Source organism: Monodon monoceros, unplaced genomic scaffold (assembly GCF_005190385.1).
Source record: "Monodon monoceros isolate NGI ecotype Baffin Bay Population unplaced genomic scaffold, NGI_Narwhal_1 Super_Scaffold_16, whole genome shotgun sequence".
Taxonomy (NCBI): Eukaryota; Metazoa; Chordata; class Mammalia; order Artiodactyla; family Monodontidae; genus Monodon; species Monodon monoceros.
This window is the reverse complement of record NW_021703772.1, coordinates 80790412-80803840: the sequence shown is the minus strand read 5'-3', so window position 1 is coordinate 80803840 and position 13429 is coordinate 80790412. Positions and strand designations below refer to the sequence as shown.

General features: G+C 41.2%; 1 protein-coding gene across 3 annotated transcripts in view; it reads left to right on the top strand.

Annotated features, from left to right (window-relative positions):
- LYPD6B (LY6/PLAUR domain containing 6B) overlaps positions 1–13429 on the top strand; it is a 231713-nt gene that overhangs the window by 196565 nt on the left and 21719 nt on the right. For 2 of the 3 annotated variants that reach the window (XM_029225230.1, XM_029225232.1), the window contains exon 2: positions 2221–2279. The gene's annotated coding sequence lies outside the window, so the exon portion shown is untranslated. Of the gene's footprint in view, positions 1–1943; positions 2280–13429 lie in introns of those variants that run through there. The other variant, XM_029225231.1, reaches the window with a different exon arrangement.

Sequence of the window (13429 nt, the reverse complement as noted above, 5' to 3'; positions counted from 1 at the left end):
TAGAACATAACTTCTATAACATTATTATACCAATAATTCCTTAAGATTATCCAATACTATTCTGTGTTCACATTTTCTTTTCTGGAACTTTTATGGCTTTGTTTTCTATGTGTATAGTATGAGGTGTGTACTAACCTTATTTTTTTCCTGGCTACCCAGTTGTCCCAACTCAACTTCTTAAAGTGTATTCTTACCTTACTGGTTTGAGATGCCACCTTTACCGTATAACAAATTCCCGTGTGTATTTGAGTCTATTTCCAGACCTTCTATTGTTCCATTTGTCTGTCTACTCAGATGTTACTACTATACTGTTTTATTTACTGTGGCATTAGAGAATGTTTTAATGTCTTTCAGGACTAGTCATTCCCTAAATGAAATAGTAAGTCATCTACTCCAATTTGCTATTTAAAAATGGCAGAAAATTATAGTTTATAGTCCAGCCTCGTCAGATCTGGTGATTTAGAAATCAGCAAGGAGTGGGAGTAGAATGTGTGAGCATAAATGTGGTCCCTAAGGAAAGTAAGAGTAATAACACTATAGGAAAGTAAATAGTAATAACATAAAAGTTTGAAACCTGGGGCAGGTCCTCATCTGGAGGTGGGAGGAGAAAGCAGAACCAGCAAAGGATAAAGGACATAGTCTTGGTGGTTGAAGCGTGCTTCTCCCTTGGAAGTAGCCAATCCTGGTTCTCTTTGGCAAAGTCAGAAAGGCCTACAGTAGAGAAAGTTGCAGAGTTGGCTGTGTACCTGCCCTAGGGAACCAATCAGAGACGCAAATCATGCTGCAGAGCCGAGAGGGCCCGGATGAAGTGTGTGGAGGCGGCTGTGCCATCACTGTGCTCTGGGCAGTTCACAGGCCTGGGCAGCTAATAACCCTGAACTCCAGGGCTGCCTGGGTGCTGGTTTGTGCCTCTGAAGGTGCGAAAGTGAACCTTACGAGGCCTTTCCCAGGCAAAGGATGAAGCTGTATTATTCTGAGCCCTCTTTCCGGGAGACAGTATTAGTTCTAGCTAACAAGATACCTTTACTGGAAAAGGTCTGAGAGAGAGGACTTCTGGTACGAGTTATCGTGGGAGAGACATCTAAAGTATTTAGCAGGGGCAAATCATAATACCTTTTATCCTTTTGAAATGCATGTATCTGCTGGGACTCTGCACCTTCACAAAAGCCCAGAGAATGATAAGGTGGTCAAAGCGGGGGGGGGGGGGGGGGGGGGGGGGGGGGTGGTGGTGTGTGTGTGTGTAGGCCTGGATCCGGAGCGGGTGGAGACTGAACGGGGATGACTACAGAATGACTTCATCCCCGGCAGACACCCTTAATAACCCATGGCACAGCTCCTAACCTCCTCATCCCCAATTTCCTCCTTATAACCTGCAGGTGAACACACCTGCTTACCTCACAGGGATGTGGGGAAGATTAATTAGTTTCAGATGGGAAAGTTCTTGGCTGCTGAGTCATGTGGTGTAGTGAGCGTGCTAATTTGAGGCTGCACAGCCAGGAGTTGCCTGCTGCCCAAATGCAGGCCGCAAAGGGTAAATGGAAATTGGTCGTCATCAGAGTCAGGGGAGTGGACTTTGCAGACTGAATGAATGGGTGAAGTCAGCCTTGTTCGGGCATATTCAACGATTCCTTACTCAGTGTCTACCCTGCGCAAGTGGTAACGGGCAGCCATGATGGGGGCAGGAGGAGTGATGGCCCTGAGGTGCAGGCATTGCTGGGGCGGCTGTTAGTCACAGTGGAAGACCGTAGCCTAGAATTGTGACTCTGGGGACGAGAAGTCACCTTTGCCATCAACGATGTGAGCTGGGCGTCAGTTGTAGTCGGCTCCACATTCCGGCGTACTCTGAATAATAAGAAGGGTGATCAGCACTCCCTCAGTCCCCTCACTTTCCAGATGCCAACCTTACCAAATCCCTAAGCTAGTCTTCTCTCCTAGGTGTTTGCAGTGAAAAGAATCTTTGTGTTCATTAACAAAAGGGGAAGAGAAAAAGAGACCCCTCTTTTGGCCTCTTTGTCTTCTGTTGTTGCATGCTGCTGCTTTACAGAGTACGTTCAAGGTGTGTTTTCTTTTAAGCACAAGGTAAGAGGGACTATCTCAGGCATTATCACAGAACACTTTCTCTGCCAATAAGTAGTTTTATGGTCTGGAAATTGGTACAGAATATGGATGAGATCTCAATGTACATTTCAAGCTGAACTCTTTCTTTTTTTTTTCTTTCAGGTGTCCTTGAGTGAGGGTAGCAGGGAGTGAAAGAGGAGGAGAAAAGAAAATTAAGAACGGTGAGTATGAGTAAATTTGGAAGGTGAAGTAAAGGGCTTCTCTGGGCAAATGAGGCTGCTAAGACCATTATCCCAATAGGAAGGTTTGGGACTGTGGAAGGTGAGAGGTAACCAGAGAATAATCAGAGGCAGTTTAGGAAAAAGGTCCTTAAGTTAAATGACAAACCCATTGTCATGTAAAAATAGTGTTGTTTCTTGAAATACAAGATTTTAAGAAAGGAGAATAGGGCAAAGCACCATTGTGTTAATATGAAGTTCTGGTTTTCAGTGACTTTTTTATTTTATTAAAAAAATTATACAATTTTTAAAGGTTACTTTGCATTTATAGTTATTACAAAATATTGGCTATATTTCCTGTGTTGTACAATACATCCTTGAGCCTATTTTATTTATTAAAAATTTACCATTTTATTTATTATTTTTTTAATCAATTTAGTTTTTGGCTGCGTGGGGTCTTCGTTGCTGCATGTGGGCTTTCTCTAGTTGCAGCAAGCGGGGGCTACTCTTCGTTGCAATGCATAGGTTTCTCATTGTGGTGGCTTCTCTGTTGCAGAGCATGGGCTCTAGGCACACGAGCTTTAGTAGTTGTGGCACATGGGCTCAGTAGTTGTGGCTCACGGGCTCTAGAGCACAGGCTCAGTAGTTGTGGCGCATGGGCTTAGTTGCTCTGCGGCATGTGGGATCTTCCCGGGCCAGGGCTCAAACCCATGTCCCCTGCATTGGCAGGCAGATTCCTAACCACTGCACCACCAGGGAAGTCTCTTGAGCCTATTTTAAACACAAGAGTTTGTACCTCCCACTCCTCCACCCCTATATTGCCCCTCCCATCCAACCCCCACTGGTAACCACTAGTTTATTCTTTACATCTGTGAGTCTGCTTCTTTTTTGTTACATTCACTAGTTTATTTTTTAACCTCCACATATAAGTGATATCATGCAGTATTGCTTTCTTTTTCTGACATATTTCACTTAGCATAATGCCCTCCAAGTCCATCCATGTTGCTAAAAATGGCAAAATTTCATTCTTTTTTATGGCTGAGTAGTATTCCATTGTATATCTGTACCACTTTTTCTTTATCTGTTCATCTGCTGATGGACACTTAGTTTGCTTCCATATCTTGGCAATTGTAAATAATGCTGATGTGAACATTGGGGTGCGTGCATCTTATCGAATTAGTGTTTTTGCTTTCTTCTGATATATACCCAGGAGTGGAATTGTGGGTCATATGGTAGCTCTATTTTTAGCTTTTGAGAAACCTTAATACTCTTTTCCACAGTGGCTGCACCAATTTACATTCCCACCAACAGTGTACAAGGGTTCCTTTTTCTCCACATCCTTACCAACATTTGTTATTTGTGTTCTTATTGACGATAGTCATTTTGACAGGTGTGAGATGACATCTAACTGTGGTTTTTATATGCATTTCTCTAATAATTAGCAATGTGGAGCTTCTTTTCATGTGCCTATTGGCCATCTGCATGTTCTCTTTGGAAAAATGTCTGTCGAGTTCTTCTCATTTTTTAATCGGGTTGTTTATTTTTTGATGTTGAGTTCTATGAGCTATTTATATATGTTGGATATTAATCGCTTATCAGTCATATCATTTGCAAATATTTTCTCCCATTCAATATGTTGTCTTTTCGTCAGTTGTTCCTTTGCTGTGCAAAATCTTTTAAGTTTAATTAGGTTCCACTTGTTTATTTTTGCTTTTATCTTCTTTAATTTAGGAGACAGATCCAAAAAAATATCGCTGCGATTTATATCAAAGAATGTTCTGCCTATGTTTTTCTCTAAGAGTTTTATGGTTTTGGTCTTACTTTTAGGTCTTTAATCCAGTTGGAGTTTATTTTTGTATATGGTATGAGGGAATGTTCTAATTTCATTGTTTTACATGTAGCTGTCCAGTTTTCCCAGCACCACTTACTGAAGAAACTGTTTTTTCTCCATTGTATATTTTTGCCACCTTTATCGTAGTTTGACTATAAGTGTGTGGGTTTATTTCTGGGTTTTCTATCCTGTTCTGATCTATGTGTCTGTTTTTGTGCCGGTCCCACACTATTTTGATTACTGTAGCTTTGTAGTATAGCCTGAAGTCAGGGAGTGTGATTCCTCCAGCTCTGTTCTTCTTTCTCAAGATTGTTTTTGTTATTCAGGGTCTTTTGTGTTTCCATACAAATTGTAAATTTTTTTGTTCTAGTTCTGTGCAAAATGCCATTGGTAGTTTGATAGGGATTGCACTGAATCTGTAGATTGCCTTGGGTAGTATGATCATTTTAACAGTGTTGATTCTTCCAATCCAAGAACATCGTCTGTCTCTCCACCTGTTTGTATCATCTTTAATTTCTTTCATCAGTGTCTTATAGTTTTCCGCATACAGGTCTTTTGTCTCCTTAGGTAGGTTTATTCCTAGGTATTTTATTCTTTTTGTTGCAGTGGTAAATGGGAGTGTTTCCTTAATTTCTCTTTCAGATTTTTCATCATTAGTGTATAGGAATGCAAGGGATTTCTGTGCATTAATTTTGTATCCTGCTACTTTACCAAATTCTTTGATTAGCTCTAGTAGTTTTCTGGTAGCATCTTTAGGATCCTCTATGTATAGTATCATGTTATCTGCAAACAGTGACAGCTTTGCTTCTTCTTTTCCGATTTGAACTCCTTTTATTTCTTTTTCTTCTCTGATTGCTGTGGCTAAAACTTCCAAAACTATGTTGAATAATAGTGGTGAGATTGGACAACCTTGTCTTGTTCCTGATCTTAGAGGAAATGGTTTCAGTTTTTCACTATTGAGAATGATGTTGGCTGTGGGTTTGTCATATATGGCCTTTATTATGTTGAGGTAAGTTCCCTCTATGCCTACTTTTTGGAGGGTTTTTATCATAAATGGGTGTTGAATTTTGTCAAAAGCTTTCTCTGCATCTATTGAGATGATCATATGGTTTTTATTCTTCAATTTGTTAATATGGTATATCACATTGATTGATTTGCATATATTGAAGAATCCTTGCATCCCTGGGATAAACCCCACTTGATCATGGTGTATGATGCTTTTAATGTGCTGTTGGATTCTGTTTGCTAGTATTTTGTTGAGGATTTTTGCATCTATGTTCATCAGTGATATTGGCCTGTAGTTTTCTTTTTTTGTGACGTCTTTGTCTGGTTTTGGTATCAGGGTGATGGTGGCCTCGTAGAATGAGTTTGGGAGTGTTCCTCCCTCTGCTAATTTGGTAAGGACTGCATTGAGTCTGTAGAGTGCCTTGGGCAGTATAGTCATATAAACTGTTTGTTCTTACAATACAAGAACATGGTATATATCTTTCTAACTGTTTGTGTAGTCTTCAATTTATTTCATCAGTGCCTTACAGTTTTCAGAGTACAGGTCTTTTTGCCTCCTTAGGTATATTTATTCCCAGGTATTTTATTCTCTCTGATGCTGTGGTAAATGGGATTGTTTCCTTAATTTCCCTTTCGATATTGATACTTCAATATAAATGTAGAGAAATGCAGGTTTCTATATATTAATTTTGTATCCTGCAACATTATTGAATTCATTAATGAGCTCTAGTAGTCCTCTGGTAGTGTCTTCAGGATTTTCTATGTATAGTGTCATGTCATCTGCAAACAGTGACAGTTTTAAGTCTTCCTTTCTAATTTGGTTACTTTGTTTTTCTTCACTGATTCTTGTGGCTACGACTTACAAAACTATGTTGAATAAAAGTGGTGAGAGTGGGCATCCTTGTCTTGTTCCTGATCTTAGAGGAAATGCTTTCAGCTTTTCACTGTTGAGTATGATTTTAGCTGTGGGTTTGCCTTTATTATGTTGAGGTAGGTTCCCTCTATGTCCACTTTCTGAAGAGTTTTTATCATAAATGGATGATGAATTTTATAGCTTTTTCTACATCTTTTGAGATGATCGTATGGCTTTTGAAGAACAAATTCTTCAATTTGTTAGTGTGGTGTATCACACCAATTGATTTGCGGTTATTGAAAATTCCTTGCATCCCTGGGATAAATCCCACTTGATCATGGTGTATGATCCTTTTAATGCATTGTTGGATTTGGTTTGCTAGTATTTTGTTGAGGATTTTTGTGTCTATGTTCATCAGTGATACTGGCCTGTAATTTTTTTTTGGGGGGGGGGTATATCTCTTTTTGGTTTTGGTGATGGTGGCCTCATAGAATGAGTTCAGAAGTGTTCCTTCCTCTGCAGTTTTTTGGAATAGTTTCAGAAGGGTAAGCATGAATTCTTCTCTAAATGTTTGGTGAAATTCACCTGTGAAGTCATCTGGTCCTGGACTTTTGTTTGTTGAGGTTTTTAAATTACTGATTCAATTTCATTACTGGTAATTGGTCTTTTCATATTTTCTATTCCTGGTTCAGTTTTGGGAGATTGTACCTTTCTAAGAATATGTCCATTTCTTCTAGGTTGTCCATTTTATTGGCATATAGTACCTGTAGTAATCTCTTATGGTGTCAGTTGTAACTTCTTTTTCATTTCTGATTTGGGCCTTTTTTTTTTTTTTTTTTTTTTTTTTTTTGCGGTACGCGGGCCTCTCACTGTTGTGGCCTCTCCCGCTGTGGAGCACAGGCTCCGGATGCGCAGGCTCAGCGGCCATGGCTCATGGGCCCAGCGGCTCCGCGGCACGTGGGATCCTCCCAGACCGGGGCACAAACCCGTGTCCCCTGCATCGGCAGGCGGACTCTCAACCACTGCGCCACCAGGGAAGCCCTGGGCCCTCTTCATTTTTTCTTGATGAGTCTGGCTAAAGGTTTATCAATTTTGTTTACCTTTTCAAAGAACCAGCTCTTGGTTTCATTGATCTTTTTTTTTTGGTCTCTATTTCATTGACTTCTGCTCTGATCTTTATGATTTCTTTCCTTCTGATAACTTTGGGTTTTGTTCATTCTTCTTTTTCTAGTTCCTTTAGATGTAAGGTTAGGGTATTTATGAGATTTTTCTTGTTCTCTGAGGTATGCTTGTATTGCTATAAACTTCCTTCTTAGAAACTTTTGCTGTGTCCCATGGGTATTTGATTGTTGTGTTTTCATTTTCATTTGTCTCTAGGTATTTTTTGATTTCCTCTTTGATTTCTTCAATGATCCAGCGGTTGTTTAGTAGCATAATGTTTAACCTCCATATGTTTGTGTTTTCTGCAGGTTTTTTTCTTGTAGTTGATTTCCGATCTCATGACATTGTGGTCAAAAAGGTGTGTGATTTGATTTCAGTTTTCTTAAATCTACCAATGCTTGTTTTGTGGCCTAGCATGTGATCTATCCTGGAGAATGTTCAGTGTGCTCCTGAAAAGAATGTATATTCTGCTGCTTTCAGATGGAATGCTCTCTCTATATCAAGTAATTCCATTTAGTCTAATGTGGTTTTTAAGGCCTGTGTTTCCTTACTGATATTCTGTCTTGGTGATCTGTCCATTGATGTAAGTAGGGTGTTAAAGTCCCCTACCGTATTGTATTATTGTTGATTTCTCCTTTTATGTCTGTTAATATTTGCCTTAAATATTTAGGTGCTTCTGTGTTGGGTGCATATATATATTTACAATTGTTATATCTTCTGGGATTGATCCTTTGATCATTATGTAGTGTGTTGCTTTGTCTCTTGTAACAGTCTTTATTTTGAAGTCTATTTTGCCTGATACATGTATTGCTACTCTGGCTTTCTTTGATTTCCATTTGTATGGAATACTTTTTTCCATCCCCTCACTTTCCGTCTATATGTGTCTCTAGATCTGAAGTGAGTCTCTCTAGGCAGCATATATATGAGTCTTGTTTTTGTATCCATTCAGCCACTCTGTGTCTTTTGGTTGGAGTATTTAACCTGACTACATTTAAGGTAATTATCGATATGTATGTTCTTATTGCCCTTTTGTTAACTGTTTTGTATTTGTTTTTATAGGTCTTTTTCCCTTTCTTCTTCTTTTATTCTCCTGTGATTTGATGACTATCTTTAGTGTTAAGTTTGGATTCCTTTTTCTTTCTTGTATGTATATCTATTATGGATTTTTGGTTTGTGGTTATCACGAGGTTTTTGTATAGCAGTCTATATATATATTGTTTTAAGTTGCCGATCTCTTAATTTCAAATGCATTTGTACTCTGCAGGCCGTCATGATTACTGGCTGCTGGTTAGCAGGGCCTGGTCACAAGGAGGCTGGCTGCAGAACCCCAGGGGTCCCAGGCCTAGTTTTGGCTCACTGATGGCCAGAGTCAGGGTCCTGAAGACTCCGGGGCTGCTGGCCACCCACTGGTGGGTGAGGCCAGGTCCTGGAGTTAGTGCTGGACCACTGGTAGACAGAGCTGTTTCCTGTAGTCTGGCTGCAGGGCCCAGGGATCTCAGATCTTGTTTCAGATTGTTTGGGGGGTGATGTTCCTGACACAGTTGGGTATGGGGTCTGTGGCGTCCTGAAGTTTGCACTGGCCTGCTCGTGGACAGGGCCAGGACCCGGGCCCAGCTGTTCCCAGGTTAAGATCTGGCCTGCTGCGAGCAGGAGCCGCAGGCTGTGGGATTGTAGTTTCCTTGCTTCTGGTGTCTGCCCCCTGGTGGATGAGGCTGGTCTAGAGGCTTTTGCAGGCTTCCTGGAGAGAAGGGCCAGTGCCTGCCCACTGGTGAGTGGAGCTGTGTCTTGGCCCTTTGGTAGGCAGGGCTGTATCTAGGGTGTTTTTAGAGGCAGCTGTGTGCTCAGGAAATCTTAAGGCAGCCTGTCATCTGTTGATGGATAGGGATGTGTCTCTGTCCAGTTAGTTGTTTGGCCTGAGGCATCCCAGTACTGGCGCCTAAAGGCTGTTGGGTGAGGTCAGGTCTTGAGCCAAGATGGCAGCTGCCATCAGTAGTGTTCATGGGTAGAATGTTCCCCAGTATGGCTGCCACCATTGTCTATGTCCCCTAGGTGAGCCGCAGCCATCCCTCACCTCTCCAGGAGACTCTCCCAGACAAGCAGGTAGCAGTCTGGCCCAGGGTCCTATCAAATTACTGCTTTTGCCTTGGGTCCTGGTATGTGTGAGATTTTGGGTAGGCCCTTTAAGAATGAAATCTCTATTTCCCTGAGTTCTGTGAGGCTCCCGAAATTAACCCCTTGGCCTTCAAAGCCAAATGCTCTAGGGTATCATCTTCCTGATGCAGGACCCCCCAGGCTGGGGAGCCTGACAGGGCGCCCAGAACTTTCATGCCTGTGGAAGAGCCTCTGCAATATAATTCTCCAGTTTGTGGGTCGCCCACCCTGGGGTATGGGATTTGATTATATCTTGAGTCTGCGCTTCCTACTTGTCTTGTGGTTCCTTCTTTATGTCTTTAGCTGGAGAAGATCTTTCCTGGTAGGTTCTAGTCTTTTTTTTTTATGGATGGTTGTTCTGCAGATGTTGTTTTGGTGTGCTCATGAGAGGAGGTGAGCTCAGGGTCTTTCTGCTCCCCCATCTTGGCCCCTCCCCTCTGTGAATTTTTTATATTTAAATAAACTTACACCTCTGTGTAGATATGTGTTAGGTTCTATGATGCTGCAAGAGTGCAGCCTTGAATACACTAAAGCTTCCGTGGGCTTCAGTGCTATGTTCATAAAATTATGTGTTCATTTTTCTCAGCTCTTTTATTGAGGTTCTGGAACCTTGCCCCCCCACCCTTCTCCTTATTTAATGATGTTCTTCAGTGATGGTAGCAGCAGAAAAAGCCGCATTTTGGTGGGCTTGTGATATTTGCATGGGATTAAAGAATAATTTTCAGCTAGATTTTTCTTGTTGATATTTTCTTTTTAAAGCCTTCAGTCTCACCTTGATTGGTTTGTAGCATAAATCCAGTTGTTGGTTTTTTATGACATAAGAGTAACAGCTGTTCTTATGCTCTTCTGGTAAAGTCATTGCAGCTGTTCGTATCAATACCTGCTGTAACAGCAAGTCCTGATGCTCTGGTTCAGTGTGGCTCTTTTCCTGGTGTTTTGAGACTGGATTCAAGGCTTAGTCGGGGTCCTGGCAGGAATGAGATGGCATATTCAGACTGGCGTTGTTTAAGAGAATGAATAAGGGGCTGTTTACAGTGGCGTGGGTTCACCTAGTCTTCATAGCTGGCAACAGAGAGAAGCCATTTCTATCCTATAGAAGCCATTTCTATCCTATAGGCCTAAAGGATAAGATAAGTGGTTACCAGAACCCAGGAGAAGGTAGCTGTGGAGCCAGGGACCTGATGGGAGCTGAGCGACATGACGACAGCCTGGCAGGGAGTGGGTCAGGGGAGTAACTTCCCCAGTCTCACTCTCTGCCCACCCTCTGATCTGCCAGTTTCTGCCACTGGCCAAACGAAGCTGAAAGCCGATGGAAAAGGGAGCTGTGTGCCTGGTCTTCATAGCTTGGCTTCCCAGGGCACAGAGCAGGGTGGACAAGGTTGGAGCGTGGGGCTACAGGAGCAAGAGGTGAAAGCCCAGCAGGGTTCACCTCCTTTCACCCTTTTAGGATAGCTTGGGAAGATCGTGTGGTCATAGCATATTTAAGGCCTAACCTAGTGTGTGTTGAACCACATGTGAATAGGCCATCGGTGGGCAGAACTTCAGTTGTTGAAAACAGAGTTCTCACAATCTTCACATCGTTCACCTAAAATCTAAATGAACAGTGAACATGGAAATGGAAGAGCTGGAAAAGCTTTACTTTTTTTTTTTTTTTTTTTAAAGGTAAGGCCTGCAAGTGTGTGAGTCCTTTAGAGACCTTTAGCCCATCTCTAAGCAAGGACTGGAGCTGCCATGCCCACCCCAGTGCTCAGCAAGGAGGGCAGTCTTGTGTCCCTAAATGAACCCCAAGCTTTTTTCAGGGTGGGGACTATTCCATGGGGTGGAGTGGACACAAAGTTTTCATGAGGGAAAAATATTGAAATTGGGCCTTTAAAGAGTGAGAAATACAAGGTAATGACACATGTGAGAGCACAGAGCCTGTTGCTTTCTCGAGCACACTTTATGAGAACTGCCTTTTATTTACGAGCGTAGACAAAGAATATAGATTTATCAGAAAGCAGATAAATGAAAATGTTCCACTGAGGCCTAAATATTGTACCCACATATATTCTAGAATAGTTTTCTTAAAATCTGTCTTCAGAGGAGTTTTACATTCTTCTCTCATATATGCTCAGATAATCATAGTATTTGAGAGCTGAAAATCTGTGTATTGAATTTCAGTCTTAAATCTAGCCAGATACAGCGTAATCTTAACGATATTGGCTGGTATGTTATTCACTGAGGAGCCATAAATCTCTATTTTTAGCTTTTAAATTTATTTAATAATTTGAAAAAGCAGCAATGGGTAGGGACTTATTCCTTGTCCTTTAATTCCCACAACTCTCTGCAAAATAGATATTTAATATCTCTATTTTACTGATAGGAAACTGAACCTCAGAGCTGTAGAGGGATCAGCCAGAAGTAATAGATCCAACTAGTGACAGGATCAGAATTTGCTCCCATGCCTGAGTGCCCCGTCCATTCTCCCCCCATTATACTAGGCAGCGTTTACACTTGACTTTACCCTTGTGGGACTGTGAACCATTTGCTTAAGCGTCGTTTTTCATGTTGCAATTAAAACACTATTTAATGCACATGCTTTTTCAGTTTCCTCTGGGAATATAAAATTATGCAGATACATATCTTTATATATGTACGTTTCCTTCTGCTCCAAGTGGTAACAGTGACAATTTATAGAGCAAGTGACATGCTGTAACTTTGTTATATATGTAGAATGCAGAAATTTTTTTATTAGGATTGCTTTTATAAGCTTGTCAGCTTCCAGAGAGTTCTTTGAATAATCTGTTCTGGATTTTGTGACTGTGCAAAAAAGTCAGCACGATAGTCTTTTGCCATTGCGTGTAGTCTGTTGTTGGTTTTCAAGTGCCCTTCTGTTTCAGAATGATAGCCGTGAACATGTTCTTGTATAATACATTTTTAGATACAGAATCAGGAATAATTTGAGCTAGCGTTATAAACAGTGGTCAGTGACATAAAGCCTCAGCACAGAAGAAGGACAACAGGACGAATGCATAGTAAGAGTTCTGCATCCTGAAGCTCTCCCAAATGACAGATAACGGTGCAGGTGCTGAAAGCATTGGACGTGATTGGTAATACAGTCTCTTAACAGAGTTCTAGGGATTCTTTATCACCTGGCACATAGTGCTTGAGCAGTGAATTCATTCAATAAGATACATGTATACGTGTGTATATGCAGATGCACCTACACATACATATACACACACACACATATCCAGATGAACGTGTCATCTAAGATTTCTGCTTTGGTACAGATATTCCATCATATTAGAATATATACAGAGAGATTCAAATGAGAGACACATCTGTGTGTATACACTCTAGTTTTATGGTCATTTTTCTACCTCAGCTGAGACTAAATGAAGTCAGAAGTGCTAGCCATCACCTGCACGTCCAGTGACCTTGAAAGCTGTTTTCTCAGTTGAGTTCTATCTTCACGCATGAGTGCTGTTTTCACACGAGTGCCGTGTGTTTGAGAATGCATCTTTGGGGTGGTTCTCCTCCACTCAACAATTATAGAATAATGGATCCTTAGCCAGCTGTCGGACATTTCAGCCTAGATTTCTATTATGTGAACTTTGATTGGTTATTAAAAGAAATGAGTTCAGTACAGCAAGCAAGGATAGGGAACATAAAAACGATGTCTTCCGTGCCCAGCCTCTGTTGCCACTCAGTTTATATCCGTGCAGTTCTGCCGGTAGAATCACCCATTAACAGCACCAACACCTGTGTGCCTGCAGCTCTCCCGCAGAACTTCTGTCCAGTTATTGTATCTTCCTCTCAAATTTAAAAATACCCCTCTCACACAGAAAAGAAAATAATCTCTCTCATTTGCCTGCCTGACAGTGGAAATATCTTTGTAAAATTACCTCTTAATATTATGCCTTTGGCTTTTTTAAAGAAACGGCCAAATGAGGGATGCATCTGGAGCTCTTCAAAACAAATTTCGGGCATTATCCATATGTTGTTTGCTGCTCTCTGTATAAACATGCATAGGGACCACTAATTTGAGAATTAAGGATCAGGGGGAGTTTTCTTTCTACAAATAATGAGAATGTGTGTTCCATGTGTGTCTCTCTTGGCTCCTGGGAAGTACAGAGCAAAGCGTGACATGCAGCAGAGGAACACCATTCA